General features: G+C 38.5%; 1 protein-coding gene across 1 annotated transcript in view; it reads left to right on the top strand.

Moving 5' to 3' along the window:
• Positions 1 to 16,919, top strand: part of LOC150084410 (transmembrane protease serine 5-like) — a 289,626-nt gene that overhangs the window by 226,655 nt on the left and 46,052 nt on the right. The window lies entirely within an intron of this gene.

Genomic DNA, 16,919 nt, shown 5'->3' with positions numbered 1-16,919 from the left:
TTTATCCTAGATCCGGGATTCTTGTGTAGTGGAACCCTAGGGTAACCTTTGCTCCCATGCTCTGGACATCAGGGTTGGTGTGCAGGCTGGCAAGAGATTAGGAAATCCCTAATTACTGTCTCTAATGCCTATTACTATTTAATAACAGGATCAAGATTAACAGATTATTTTAGCAATTTTCAAAGAATACCTTTGAGTGTAAATAACAGAATTAACATCTAACTGTCAGTACAGAATTAATATTCTTCCTGTCAGTACTACGTTAGGCAGCCTGTGTTGTTTCATCCGGTTCACATGTCCAAACCACTGAAGTTGTTAGCATTAGCATTAGCATTAGTAGAGGCATTTGATGCAAGAAAGCAAGCTTATGCAGCATCAGCCAAAAAAAAAAAAAAAAAAAAAAACCCACTTCCACTTCACCCCTCTGTTCGTTCAAAATACCTGTCCAGCTGAGCCTTAAACTTATTTAGGCTATCAACCTCCACCACAAGGGATGGCAGTCTGTTCCACCAACCAACCACCCGCTGGCTAAAGGCAAATTTCCGCACGTCTATCCTACATCTGTCTTTCCTCAATTTGAATTTATGCCCTCTCAGGTGATTTTTCTGAGCTAGAGGAAGAATCCCATCAGCATTGAGCATGCTTAAACCATTCAAGGCTTTATACACCTCTATCAGATCACCTCGCTGGTGCCTAGTCTCCAGACACTGTAATTTGCAAAACTTAAGCCTTTCCTCGTAAGAGCACCCCTTTGTTCCATTCACTAATCTTGTTGCCCTTCTCTGTACTCGTTCCAGCAGCTCTACATCCTTCTTGAAATGAGGCCTCCAGACCTGTATACAGTACTCTAGGTGTGGCCTGACCATTGCCTTATACAATGGAATAATCACCTCCTTATCCCTGCTGGAAAAATTCCTGTATATCATTGACAATACTCCATGAGCTACTCTTGCAGCCCGTCTGCACTGCTCAGAGAACTTCATATCTGCCTGCACAATCACCCCCAAGTCCCTTTCATTCTCTACCACTGTCAGTGTAGTACCACAGAGTTGATACGTTGCCCTGGGGTTGCTGTTTCCCATGTGTAGTACTTTACATTTGTCAATGTTAAACTTCATTTGCCACCTCTCAGCCCATCTGCTCAACCTTTCCAGATCCTGTTGCAGCAGTGTAGTGTCAGTAGTGTCCTTGACAACCCTGCCAACCTTTGTATCATCTGCAAACTTGGACATTAAGCTTGATATACCATCATCAATATCATTTATAAATACAGAAAACAATAATGGACCCAACACTGAGCCCTGAGGGACTCCACTAATAACATTAGTCCACGATGAGCAGTGTCCATTGATTACCACTCTCTGTCTTCTCCCACTCAACCACCCCTTTATCCATAGCAGCAATTTGCCTCCAATGTCACACTGCTCCAATTTGTGTATCAGTCTTCCATGTGCAACAGTATCAAAAGCCTTTCTAAGATCCAAGTATATAATATCAAAGTTATTCCCTGCATCCAGTTCTTTTGTGACTGCATCATAGTATCCAATCAAGTTGGTCAGGCAAGACTTCCCCTTAACAAAACCATGCTGTGTCTGAGCTATAACTGAAGTCTTGTCTAAATGATCCTGCAGTGCTTCTTTAACCAGTGCCTCCATTAATTTTCCTGGAACAGAAGTTAAGCTCACAGGTCTATAGTTACTTGTGTCAGCCTTTGATCCTCCTTTGTGAATTGGGGTCACATTTGCACATTTCCAGTCTATGGGTACCTCCCCTGAGTCCAAGGAAGCTCTCATAATTATGGCTAAGGGTTTGCTTACTTCCTTTGCTGCTTCCTTTAATATAACTGGATAGATCCCATCCACCCCGGGTGCCTTTCTTGTGTTTATCTTCAACAGTTTCTCCTCCACTTTACTCCCAGTTATTTCAAGATTCTGTAGCTTACTGCTAGAGTTGAATACACCTCTAGCATTCCCCTTGCTGAATAACTCCTCATGTGTGAATGTCGATGCAAAATATTCATTTAGTTTGTTAGCTACCTGAGCAGGATCATCAACAGTTGACCCATCAATATCAAGTGGACCAATCTGATTCATCCCCTTCCTTCTAGAGTTTACATAAGTAAAGAACTCTTTGCTGTTTTTCTTTGCATCCCTTGCCAAGGATTTCTCGTAATCTGCCTTCGCCTGCCTAACCTCCTTTGTAACTTGGTTGCATATCAACTTGTATCTATCATAGGCTTCTGTGTCATGTGTTAATTTGTAAGCATCCCATGCATTTTTCTTCTCTGCCATATGCCTCATTAGTTCATCTGACATCCATTTTGGCCTAAACCTTGAACAATATTTCTTAGTTGGTATGTAAAACCTAGTAGCTTCCAAGATATGTTCTTTGAATGCTTCCCATTTTGAATTTGCTGTTGGTAACATCATCAGTTGGTCCCACTGTATAGAATTTAAATACTGTCTCAGTCCATAGTAGTCGCCTTTACGGAAGCAATAACCCTTCCCTTTACCCCTAATGGTAGTTACCTCTTTCAGTAAATCCCACTTCAGCACACTGTGATTACTGCCACCTAGTGGTTCATTTATCTGCAGATTCTTAATGCATGAAGAATCACTGCTGATAATCAAATCAAGAGTATTACTCCCTCTAGTTGCCTCCTGAACATGCTGATGTAGAAAACAATCATCCAATAAATCCACAAAAGCCCTGCTAGTGTGTGAGTAACCAGCCCCCAAATTCCAGTCAATATCTGGGAAATTAAAATCTCCCATTATAAGACTCTCTGATTTACTGGCCCACTCTATTTCCCTGTACAGTTCCTTATTATACTCATCAGAGTCATTAGGCCTATAGCACACTCCTACTCTCAATTTTGATCTCCCAATGCTTATGTCACACCAAACTGACTCAACACTGCACTGTCCAGCGATGTCGACTGGCTTCACTTCCTTGGTTTTTATGTGTTTCTTAACTAATAGCATAACCCCTCCCCCCTTCCTATCCTGTCTATCCTTTCTGTAGACGTTGTACTCCCCAAATTGCAGTTCTGCATCCCTTATATCTGTGTGACACCACGTCTCTGATATCCCAACAATATCTGCCTTTGATGTTTTGAGCAATACCTCAAATTCATCAAATTTATTTACTAAACTCCTAGCATTGGTGTACACGCAAGTATACCTGCACCTGTTTCTATTCTTAGCTACCCTAACACAACCCATGTGTTTATTTGTACCGCAATGGCTCCCAGCAGTCTCTGAAATACCATGCATCTTGTTTTTCAGGCTTCTGCTCATTCTAATAGAAGCAGTGCAAGAATCTCTTTCACCTCTGCCAGTGGCTACTGTCAATCTATTGGTCTTTGTCTCCCCCCAAGCTAGCAGTTTTCCGACCCACCTAACACTGCCTCGATAGCATCAGCAAATATTCTTGCACCCTTTCTATTTAAGTGTATCCCATCCCTGTAGAAGCAATCTCTCCTGTTAACAAGTACAGTCCAGGCTGAAAAAAATTCTACCCCTTGAGCCTTGCACAATCTTTCCAGGGCCGAATTGATCGACAAGGCTCTCATCATATACTCCCTCCTATCGTGTCTGGGCAGAATTGCAGACACTTTCAAATTCAACCCTAATTCTCGGCTTTTGTTCAACAGTGACCTGTACTTGTTAAGTAATTCTGCCGGTCTCCTACTCTTAATATTATTAGTGCCAACGTGTACAACTATATCACCTTTTGTGCCCTTAAAAGATGATATTCGCTCTACAACGTCATCAACCTTTGCCCCTGGCAGACATACCCTGGTCCTGTTCCACCTATCTTTTTTACAAAGCATGTTCCCCGTTTCCCTGACAATAGAGTCACCAACAACTACTAGTTCCTTCGGGACCAGCGCATTCTGCCTTGGGGGTTGTCTCTGTGTCACGCGATGCCCAAGTGCAAGCTCTGGCGTTGATGTGGGCAGCTGAGAGCTTGATGGGCCCCTCAATTTAGTTTCTTCGAGGGCATCCACCCTGTCCTTCAAGCTCTCATATAGGCCCACAAGAACGCCGAGTTGTTGCCTGATATCGATACACTCCTTGCATCGCGCACACACAAAGACATCCCCCTTGGCAGTATCATGTCCCGTACCCGATTGCTCTGCAAACATCAAGCAAACAGTGCATTTTATAAGGCTGTGAGTCAGAGTACAACTGCCCCCCTCAGTTCTGCTCTGAGCCACAGCGCTTCCATTAGCTTGAGCCTTTTGCTTTGCTGCTCTGGTCTGAGTCATGATTCTATTAATTAATTAATTAATTATAATTAATTATGTTATGTTATTAATTATGTTAAATATAATTAATTATATTACGTTTGTAATCAAAGTCGTTATACGTATTTATTTAAACGTACAATTTAACTGCTAACGAAGTTCAACTAACGCTATCTAGTACGGCATACAACTATCGTATCACAATGGCGGGAAAATTACGAACACTAGCGGAGTTGAAACACGTGGAAACCTTTACCGATACTTTTATGCAATTACAAGGCCGAGTAAAGAATAAATACACCAAGTTAATCAGAAAATCACAAAATAATGTTATACTACTAAATTTAAATCAAAAGTTTTAGAAAAACAATAATTTCAAATCAATAAATAAGAAAAATCCACTTAGCGGCTTGGAATACGACCGTCTCTAGTAGACGACCGTCTCTTGTTTTTTGAAGATCTGCTCTATTATTCTGCATTCAAGATTTAGATCTCTCCTTACTTGTTCATTAGTTTTATGTTCTCTCCAATTTGTTTTATTGATTTTCCTTGGACATCTCATTTCAAATGCCCTTATTTTTTGCCTTTCTTTCTTTCTTATTTATTCTCCAATTCAATGCTTTGATTAGTATTAGCATTAGTAGAGGCATATGATGCAAGAAAGCAAGCAGCCAAGAAAAAAAAAGCACGCTCCCATTTCACCCCTCCATTCGTTCCAAATACCTGTCCAGCTCAGCCTTAAATTTATTTAGGCTATCAACTTCCACAACAAAGGATGGAAGTCTGTTCCACCAACCAACTACCCGCTGGCTAAAGGCAAATTTCCACACATCTATCCCACATCTGTCTTTCCTCAATTTGAATTTCTGCCCTCTCAGGTGATTATTCTGAGCAAGAGGAAGAATCTTATCAGCATTGAGATTGCTCAAACTATTCAAGGCTTTATGCACTTCAATCAGATCACCTCGCAGGTGCCTAGTCTCCAGACACTGTAATTTGCAAAACGAAAGACTTGCTTCGTAAGAGCAACCCTTTTTTCCATTCATTAATCTTGTTGCCCTTCTCTGTAATCGTTCCAACAGCTCTACATTCTTCTTAAAATGAGCCCTCCAGACCTGTATACAGTACTCAAAGTGTGGCCTGACCATTGCCTTATACAAGGAGATAATCACCTGCTTATCCCTGCTAGAAAAATTCCTGTATATCATTGACAAGACAATATGAGCTACTCTTGTAGACTGTGTGCACTGTCAGAAAACTTCATATCTGCCTGCACAATTACCACCAGGTCCTTTTCATTCTCTACCACTGTCAGTGTAGTACCACAGAGTTGATACGTCACTCAGGGGGTTACTGCTTCCCATAGGTAGTACTTTACATTTGTCAATGTTAAACTTCATTTGCCACCTCTCAGCCCATCTGCTCAACCTTTCCAGATCCTGTTGCAGCAGCGTACTGTCATCATCATCATCATCAGCCATTTTCAATCCACTGCAGGATGAAGGCCTCTCCAGCAACTTTCCAGTTCCTTCTGTTTTGAGCACTGGCCATCCATTTACTACCCAAAAATTCATGAATTTCATCTATCCATCTCCGCCTTTGTCTTCCAGGTTTTCTTCTAGCTCCTCTTGGGTACCATTCTGTTATTTTCTTAGTCCATCTGTCATCATGTCTTCGAGCTACGTGTCCTGCCCAAGACCATTTTAGTTCTTTAGTTTTGATAAGAATGTCCTTTACTTGAGTTTGCTGCCTAATCCATGTGTTTCTCTTCTTATCTAACAGTCTGATTCCCAATATAATTTGTTCCATTCTTTGCTGTGTAGTTCTCAGCTTCTCTTCCATTCTTTTGGTGAGTGCCCAAGTTTCACTTCCATAATTCATGGTGTGGAGTATATATATTGATTCATTATTTTACGTTTCAGACAAACTGGGATATTGCTCTTCAGTATGTGACTATATTTCCTGAATGTTATCCATCCAAAATTTATTCTTCTCTTGAGTTCCAGCCATTTATCATTATTACAGCTAATAACTTGTCCCAGATAAGTATATGACTCCACCTTTTCAATTACTGCTCCTTCAATCATTATTTCCCTTTCCGTGGCATACTTGTTCATCATTACTTTTGTTTTAGCCATATTCATCTTTAGTCCAAAATGCTTACTAACTGTGCATAACTGATTAAGATTTTCCTCTAATTCTTGGGGATCCTGGCTTATGACCACAATGTCATCTGCAAATCGTAAATGGTTTAGGTACTCTCCATTCACATTGACTCGTTTCTGCGACCAGTCTAATCTTCTGAAAGCTTCCTCAAGGGCAGCAGTAAACAGCTTCGGAGATATTGTGTCTCCTTGTCGAACTCCTTTCTCAATTTTAAATTTCCTACTGTCTTTGTCTAGTCTAATAAAGGAGGTAGCACTCTCATATATTTTCTTCAAAATCATAATATATGGGGTATCTATGCCTAGTCTTTCCAGTGCCCGAAACATTGCCTTATGCTGTATGGAGTCAAATGCCTTTTCATAATCCACAAATGCCAGGCATAATGGTGTTTTATATTCATATGCTTTCTCCATTAGCTGTGATATTACATGAAGGTGATCCATAGTTGAGAATCCTGTCCTAAAGCCAGCTTGCTCTTTCGGTTAATTCTCATCAAGTATTCTTTCTAATCTGTTAGTAATGACCCTTGTGAACAACTTGTAGATGTGGGATAACAAGCTAATTGGTCTATAATTTCCAATTTCTGATTTTTCCCCTTTCTTATGCAGCAAAATTATGATTGCATTATTCCACTGCTTAGCCGTCACACCTTTTCTAATGCACTTTGTGAAGAGCCTTGCCAGTTTTTGTGTTATGTCTCTTCCTCCCAATTTTAACAACTCTACAGTAACTTCATCTTCCCCCCGGGGCTTTCCGATTCTTCATTTTCTTCAATGCATGTTCTACCTCATCAGGAAGAATATCGGGTATGTCGTATGTGTTGCTACTTTGCAATCCATCTTCCCCACTGCTGCATCATTCCCTTGCTCCTTGTATAATTCTCTATAGTAGTCTTTTGCTATTTGAATTATGCCTTCTCTGCTGTTTATAAGTACACCATCGCTATTCTTCAGTTTCAGTATCATTTGTCTTTCTGTATTACTGCTCATGGCTGCTGATTTAAATCCTTTGTTTTCCCTTAATGCTTGTTCTACTTTTTTTTTTTGTGTTAAATCTTCTTATGTCCTCTCTGAGTCTCTTTTTAATGGCTTTGCATAACTCAGTATACTCAATTTTCTCCCTGTCAGTGTTTTTCTTGCTCTTCATTTGTCATCGGTTCATCATGACAAGTGTCATTACTGTCCTTAACAACTTTGCCAACCTCCGTATCGTCTGCAAGCTTGGACATTAAGCTTGATATACCATCAGCAATATTATTTATAAATACAGAAAACAATAATGAACCCAAAACTGAACCCAGAGGGACTCCACTAATAACATTAGTCCACAAAGAGCAGTGTCCATTGATTACCACTCTCTGTCTTCTCCCACTCAACTGTCCCTTTATCCATAGCAGCAATTTGACTCCAATGCTACACTGCTCCAATTTTTGCAGCAGTCTTCCATGTGCAACAGTATCAAAAGCCTTTCTAAGATCCAAATATATGATATCAAAGTTATTCTCTGCATCCAGTTCCTTTGTTACCACATAATAGTAATAGTATCCAATCAAATTGGTCAGGCAAGACTTTCCCTTAACAAAACCATGCTGTGTCCGAGCTATAACTGAAGCCTTGTCCAGATGAGCCTGCAGTGCTTCTTTAACCAGTGCCTCCATTAATTTTCCTGGAACAGAAGTTAAACTCACAGGTCTATAATTACTTGTGTCAGCCTTTGATCCTCCTTTGTGAATTGGGGTCACATTTGCATATCTCCAGTCTATGGGTACCTCCAATGAGTCCAAAGAAGCTCTCATAATTATGGCTAAGGATTTGCTTACTTCCTTTGCTGCCTCCTTTAATATAACTGGATAGATCCCATCCACCCCAGGTGCCTTTTTTATGTTTATCCTCAACAATTTCTCCTCCACTTTCCTCTCAGTTATTACAAAATCATCTAGCTCACTGCCACAGTTTACTTCACCTCTGGCATTCCCCTTCCTGAATAACTCCTCATGTGTGAATGTAGATGCAAAATACTCATTTAGTTTGTTAGCCACCTGAGCAGGATCCTCAACTGTTGAACCATCAATATCCAGTGGACCACCTGATTCATCCCTTTCCTTCTAGAGTTTACATAGGTAAAGAACACTTTTCTGTTTTTCTTTGCATCCTTTGCCAAGGATTTCTCATAATCTGCATTTGCCTGCCTAATCTCCTTTGTGACTTGGTTTAAGACCAGCTTATATCTTATTATAGGCTTCCATGTCACCCATTAATTTATATGTAGCCCATGCATTTTTCTTCGCTGCCATGTCTCATTAGTTCATCTGACATCCATTTAGGCCTAAACCTTGAACAATATTTCTTAGTTGGTATGTAAAGTCTAGTAGCTTCCAAAATAAGTTCTTTGAATGCTTCCCATTTTGAATTTGCTGTTGATAACATCATCAGTTAGTCCCACTATATAGAATTTAAATACTGTTTCAGACCATCGTAGTTGCCTTTACGAAAGCAAAAACCCTTCCCTTTACCCCGGATCGTAGTTACCTCTTTGAGTAAATCCCACTTCAGCACACTGTGATTACTGTCACCTAGTGGTTCCTTTATCTGCAGATTCTTAATGCATGAAGAATCACTACTGATAATCAGATCAAGAGTATTACTCCCTGTAGTTGCTTCCCGAACATGCTGATGTAGAAAAACAATCATCCAATAAATCCACAAAAGCCTTGCTAGTGTGTGAGTGACCAACCCACAAATTCCAGTCAGTATCTGGGAAATTAAAATACCCCATTATAAGACACTCTGATTTACTGGCCCACTCTATTCCCCTTTACAATTTCTTATTATACTCATCAGAGTAATTAGGCCTATAGCACACTCCTACTCTCAATTTTGATCTCCCAATGTTTATGTCACACCAAACTGACTCCACACTGCACTGTCCAGCGATGTCGACTGGCTTCACTTCCTTGGTTTTTATGTGTTTCTTAACTAATAGCATAACCCTGCCTCCCTTCCTATCCTGTCTATACTTTCTGTACACATTGTAGTCCCCAAATTCATGTTCTGCATTCCTTATATCTGTGTGACACCACGTCTCTGATATCCCAACAATATATGCCATTGATGTTTTGAGCAATACCTCAAATTCATCAAATTTATTTACCAAACTCCTAGCATTGGTGTACACGCAAGTATACATGCACCTGTTCCTATTCTTAGCTACCCTAACACAACCCATGTGTTTACTTGTTCAGCAATGACTCCCAGCAGTCTCTGAAATATCCTGCATCTTGTTTTCCAGGCTGCTGCTGATTCCAATAGAAACAGTGCAAGAATCACTTTCACCTGTGCCAGTGGCTGCTGTTAATCTATTAGTCCTTGTATACCCCCCCCCCCAAGCTAGCAGTTTTCTGACTCACCTAACACTGCCTCGATAGCATCAGCAAATATTCTTGCACCCTTTTTATTTAAGTGTATCCCATCCCTGTAGAAACAGTCTCTCCTGTTAACAAGTACAGACCAGGTTGAAAAAAATTCTACCCCTTGAGCCTTGCACAATCTTTCCAGGGCCGAATCATTCGACAAGGCTCTCATCATATACTTCCTCCTATCATGTCTGGGCAGAATTGCAGACACTTTCAAATTCAACCCTAATTCATGGCTTTCTTTGGTTTCTGTTAAAATCACAATATCATCTGCATATTTTATGTGGTTTATATTTTTTCCATTTATTATTATGCCTCTTTCTTCAATTGATTTCATTTGTTCTTCTAGTTAAGTATTAAATAGATATGGGGATAAAAGGCATCCCTGCATGATTCCTTTCTTTATTTCAAATTTCTCTGTTTTAAGGTTGTTGAATTTTACTATTGCTCTTGTATTTTTGTAGAAATTGTTTACAAACATGATTATTTCATGATCAAATGGGATTTTTTGTACTTGCTTCATTAAATTTTCTCTGTTTACAGAATCAAATGCCTGCTTGAAATCAATGAAGGACAGATAGAGGTTTCTTCTTATTCCAATATTTTTCTGCAATGATGCTTAGTGTGAATATTTGATCTGTTGTTGATCTGTCTTTTCTAAATCCTGCTTGTTCTTCCCCTATTGTTTCTTCATATGTTTTAAGTATCCTATTTTGTAAGATCCTTATAAATATTTTATATATATGGTTTAGGAGGGTAATGGGTCTATAATTCTGACAATTTTCTTTATCTCCTTTTTTGTGTATAGGTACTATTATTCCACTTTTCCAGTCTTCTGGTATATCACCTGTAAATAAAATTAGATTAAACAATTGTGCGAGGTGTTTTAACATTGCATCGCCTCCGAATTTCCATAGTTCTGCTTGGATACCATCATTTCCGGGTGCCTTGTCATTCTTCAATTGGCTAACTGCTTTCTGAACTTCTTTTGTTATTGAGGGCGCTTTATCTCTTCTATTATCTAAGGCAAGAGCGTTTTTTCCTTCCCCTTTGAACAGGGTTTGGTAATATTCTTTCCATATTTTTAAAATTTCTTGCGAATTTCCTGTTTTTATATTGTTTGTATTTTTCATCGTCTGTGTTTTCGGGATGTATGTTTTAGAGAGTTCCTTTGTAACCCAGTAAGTTGTTTTAGAGTTGTGACATTTATTTGCCTTTTTGCACTGCTTTGCTTTGTCTTCCAACCATTTCATTTTAACAGCTTTACATAGGTTGTCTATATTTTTTTTTTATGGTTTTATATTTTTCTTGACTATTTTCTTTGTTTAGGAGGTTTTTCATTTGTCTTTTTTCCATCCATATATCTAAAATTTCTGCTGTAATCCAAGGATTGTATGGTTTTTGTTTTATTCCCAAGGTTTCTAAGGCTGCAACTTTAGTCATTTGTTTAGTTTTCTCCCATATATTTGCCACAGATAATGAATAGGGGATCACATCTGGTGAGTATGGGCTTGGCACACCCAGGGTCGGTCCTGAGCTGATATCATCATTCTTCTTTTTCTTGGCGATTCCCTTTTACTTCTGACCCGTGTTTTCTCTCTCTCTCTCTCTCTCTCTCTCTCTCTCTCTCTCTCTCTCTCTCTCTCTCTCTCTCTCTCTCTCACAGGGTTAAAAAAAATTTTTTTTTTGGCTGGTGCAGTATAAGCCTCAGGCTTCCTTGCACCATATGGCTAATGATAATAATATCTTTTAATTTTTCTTGTAGTGTTTTCCCATAAATTTCCTTTCTTTTGTCTTCTTCAAATCATGGTATATTTAATGTTGCATATTGTTCTTTGGCTTCGTATTTTTAAATTTCCATTTAATTGTTGCTGCTAGCAGTTCATGGTTGGTGTCAAAATCTGTACTTCTAAGAGTTTTAACATTTTGAGTGGATGATTTCCAGTTGTTATTTATTAAAATGTAGTCAATATAGTTTTTTGTATTTCCATCTGGTGATGTCCATGTATACTTCTTTTGAGATCTGTGGGAGAACAGTGTGTTGGTGATGAATAGTTTATTTTCTTTACAGAAGTTCAAGAGTTCTTCTCCTTGCTCATTTCTATTTCCTATCCCAAACTTTCCTAATACGTCACTGAAGTCTGTCGAAAAGTCTCCAAATTTTGCGTTAAAATCTCCCATTATTATTAAAATATCTTTTTTGTTTGTGTTATCTATGGTTTCTTGTAGGTTTGAATAGAAGGCAGCTGTCTCTGTATCATTTAACCTCAGGGGCTCACATCTGGTGAGTATGGGCTTGGCACACCCAGGGTCCTGAGCTGGATATCATCATTCTTCTCTTTCTTGGTGATTCCCTTTTACTTCTGACACACTCTCTCTCTCTCTCTCAGGGTAACTCGGGAATTTTCTTTTGGCTGGTCAGCATTAAGCTTCAGGCTTCCTTGCACCATACAGCTAATAATAATAATAATCATGTGAGGAGTCTGAGGTGTATACCTGGATTATTTTTATGAAAATTCCTTTTTCTTTTCCTTTTATTCTTAAATTTATCATTCTTGAGCTGTGTGGGTGAATTCCTGTTATTGAATTTAATAGATATTTCTTTACAATAAAGCTACTCCTCTATGTATGTTGTCTCTTCTCCCTGAGTAAAATATTCTTCCTTCTGTCATATCCAGTGTTCCTTCTTCTGTCCAATGTGTCTCTGACATTCTTAGGATATGCCATTTGAGCTTTTTCAATTCTTCTTCTACCAATTTTATTTTCCCGGGCTTGTAAAGCTATCTTACGTTTAGCGTTGAGAGATACATTTGAGTTTTAGCTGACCATATAACTTTCTTCACAGCTGTTCTCCATGGTAGAAGAACAGCCACATTGATTACACTGAGCGTGGTAGCATGACTGTTTATCTTATAATGACTGAGATCCCTAGGGTTTAAGGCAGATAATGCAACCGGCTTGCCATTCCTCTGCTGCATAGTCCACAATTTAGATGGGACCAGTATCTTGGAAGAGTGACAGATTTCCACTGTTGCTGAAGATAGATCCTCCATCTTTGCCTGTAACCCAGACAGGGGCCCATCCCAGGTACTGTCGGCCAGAGCCGGCTGAGCCTGGGGTTTTTTTACATGAAGTATGCTCCTCCTTTCTCATCCGGGCCTTGGACCAGCAATGGCAGAGTTAAAATACTCATTAAAATGGCGGAGAAAAAAATACTAGATCTAATTATCTTTGCAAAATTATCCAAATTGTATAAAAAAAATTAATATTAATGCTTTCCTCTTTTGGAATATGAAAGTACTAGAAAAGTCTGTAATCAAGTTAACAGGAGGCTAGGCAAGCTAAGGTAGATTGTGAGAAGTTTGGCAAATAATGCAAAGAAAATCAGCAAAGACTTCTATGCTTATATTAACAGTAGAAGGAAGGGATAGAATCACATTGGGCCACTTGATGTCAATGGGCTAACTGTTGATAACCCTGCTCATGTTGCTAACAAATTGAATATGTATTTTGATTCTACATTTACACACAGGAACTCTTTAGGGAAGCAGATACAGTTTATCAAACTCTAACAGGGAGTTAAATGACTTTGTGATAGCTCAAAGGAAATTGGAAGAGAAATTGTTGAAGCTGAACATAAAAAAGGCACCTCGGTGGATGGAATCTATAAGGTGTCCAAAAAGTCTGTAACCAATTGGATTTACACTATGTATACTTACTCTCATTTACAATATGTGTTCAACGTGTCCAACCTGACTCTCCATGCATTTCCTCAGCTGGTGTTCCCCATGTTTGTTTGGATTCTTCTCAGCATTCTCTCTCTAAGGTGGCAAAGATCTTGGATTTTGGTTCCAGGCTTTTTTGACACCCTGTATTTAATTATATTAAGGGAGGCAGCAAAGTAATAAGCAAACCCTTAGCCATAATTATGAGGGAATCCCTGGATTCAAGGGTGGTCCCTATGAACTGGAGCTGTGTGAATGTATACCCAATTCATAAAGGGGGATCAGAAGGTGACACGAGTAATTACAGACATGTTTGCTTAATGTCTGTTTCTGAGAGTTGCTGGTTAAAGAAGTAATGTAGGGCCATCTGGACAAAAATGCAATTATACTGCAATCACAGCATGTATTTGTTAAGGAGTGTTTCATCTAACCTGTCAGATAGATTACTGTGATGTGGTGACCGAGGAACTGGATGCAAAAACTAATTTTGTTATTATATACTTGGATTTCAGGAAGGCTTTTGATGCTATTGCACATAAAAGACTGCTGTAGAAACTGGAACCAAGTTGCATCAAGGCACCTTACTGTTATGGATAAAGGGATGGTTAAGTGGAAGAAAACTGAGCTGGATATCATCTTCCTTGGTGATTCCTTTCTTTTCTCTCTCTCTCTCTCTCTCTCTCTCTCTCAGGGTAATAGGGAAATTTTTTTTTTTTTTTTTTTTTTTTTTTTTTGGCCGGTGCAGCATAAGCCTCAGGCTTCCTTCACCATACAGCTAATAATAATAAACAGAGAGTGGTTATAAGTTGATACTACTCTTCGTGTACTGATGTTATCGGTGGAGTCCCCCACGGTTCAGTACAGGACCATTGTTGTTTTCAATATTTATTAATGATATTGATGAAGGTATATCAGGCTTAATATTTAAGTTTTCAGGTGATACAAAGGTGGGCAGGGTGGTGAATGACAGTAATAAGTGTGAGCTACTGAAACAAGATCTAGGAAAATTTGGTTGATGGGCTGAAAAATGGCAGTTCCAGTTTAATATTGACAAATGCAATTCACTGTAGACATGCTGGCAGGACGGCTCATGAGATTTTATCAATGATATACATAAACTTTTCTAGCAGGGATAAGGAAGTGATTATCCCTTTGTATAAGGCAATGGAGGCTCCACTTTAGGAAGGATGTAGATCTGCTGGCTGGAACGGGTGCAGAGAAGTACAACCAGACTGGTGAAGGGAATAAAAAGGTGCTATTACCTAGAAAGGCTTCAGTCGTGCAAATTGCAGCATCTGAAGATCAGGCACTTCAGGGAGATCTGATTTAGGTGTGTTTAAAGCCTGGAATGGATTGAGTAAGCTGAATGTTAATGGTATTCTTCCACTTCCTGAGACTACACACATGAGGAGACATAAATTCAAATTGAGGAACCATGGCTGCAGGATAGATGTGTGAAAGTTTGTCTTCGGCCAGTGGGTGGTTGATTGTTGGAACAGGCTTCCATCTGTTGTTGTGGAAGTGGGTGTGTTGAATAAATTCAAAGAAGAACTAGACAAATTCTTGAGGGTACAGATGAGTGAACTGTGTAGATTTTTTTTTTTTTTTTTTTGTTGATGCTATATGAGCTTGCTTTCCTGCATGATTTGCCACTACTACTAATCTTTTAATGTTGACAACGTATACAAAAAAAAAAAAAAAAAAAAAAAAATCAATTGATTACTGCTCATTTTGCAAACGTAAGACATCTCAATTGTATGTGATAGTGGCTTCTTTTTCTTCTTTTCTTTTCTTTTCTTTTTTTTTATGCTGATGGCTTTGATATCATTCAGAGGTTAAGTTACATCATAATACTGTACTTTTTATTTTTAAGTAATAATTCTCTACTTCTATTTATGTATGATTTAATTCGATTTCACCAACTTCTGTATTTAAAAAATTATATAAGATCGGTGTTTTGATACACCATAGACACTCTTAAAAAAACTACAAAGTAGTTGTTGTGGGCATCATTTGCTCTTTCTCATATTGTGCTCTGCCTTCACGACGAGTTGCCACGATACTGCACTACCTCAAATAAGTAATGCTTCAGTAATAGAGAAGGCTATTGTTACTTATTCTCAGTGAGTACCACCACCCAGACATGTTTCAAGGCTATTGGCCTATCATCAGTGGGTGGGCAGGTACCCTAGTATTGCAGACATGACGACCCAGTTGTGAAGTTAATCGCACAATATGAGAGATGCCAAAAGGTGTACACTCTGGAAATACACTCTTTTTTAAGAGTGTCTATGGTGTATCAAAACACCGATAATATATAGTTACTAAACTCTTAAAGTATTATGCCATGTGCATTTAATTATTTTAAATATTATCTTATACATCTTTTGGCATCTCTCATATTGTGCGATTAACTTCACAACTGGGTCGTCATGTCTGCAATACTAGGGTACCTGCCCACCCACTGATGATAGGCCAATAGCCTTGAAACATGTCTGGGTGGTGGTACTCACTGAGAATAAGTAACAATAGCCTTCTCTATTACTGAAGCATTACTTATTTGAGGTAGTGCAGTATCGTGGCAACTCGTCGTGAAGGCAGAGCACAATATGAGAAAGAGCAAATGATGCCCACAACAACTACTTTGTAGTTTTTTTAAGAGTGTCTATGGTGTATCAAAACACCGATATTATATAGATACTAAACTCTTAAAGTATTATGCCATGTGCATTTAATTATTTTAAAAAATTATAAATTTGGCTTTTATAAGCCAAAATCAGACTAAGTGGCCAACAGATATGACAATGTTCATTTCCAATTTTTCAAAGCTACGGTTGTTTTTATTGCTTTAATTCCATGTAGTGTAATTGCTATTCTTTATATTTTATTGTTTTACTACTTTTATTGTACAATCTGTGTGTTTTATTTTATCATTTTAATTTGATCCTGTCTAATGTTATTTCTATTTTAATAAAGTTTCAGTTATGCAGTTGATATATTACATTGCAGTTATTATGAATCAGAACTTTCCCAACCCGAGAGGCTTATTTGAAGAATTTTCAAAGCTACATTCATGTTTGCCATCTATTAAGACTGTGTCTACTATTAGTTGGAAATACAGATAAGAAATAGCAGCATATATGAAAAAATTTAGACAATTTGTACATAAATATACACATTATCTGAACACTGATTCAGTTAATTGCAATCATCTGAAATATCTATATTCCATTCAGATGTGACATATATATATTAAATAAAATTCATTACTTTACATGTTTGTGTGCATGTCTAGTTCCTAAGTGGAAATACACAGTGGGCCCTCTACTACAGACCCCACCTCCTTAGTAATCTAAGACCCCCA

This window comes from Mastigoproctus giganteus, chromosome 6, assembly GCF_048544385.1.
Source record: "Mastigoproctus giganteus isolate SK-2022 chromosome 6, ASM4854438v1, whole genome shotgun sequence".
NCBI lineage: Eukaryota > Metazoa > Arthropoda > Arachnida > Uropygi > Thelyphonidae > Mastigoproctus > Mastigoproctus giganteus.
Note: the sequence above shows the minus strand (reverse complement) of the source record. Positions and strands in the feature narration are given on the sequence as shown.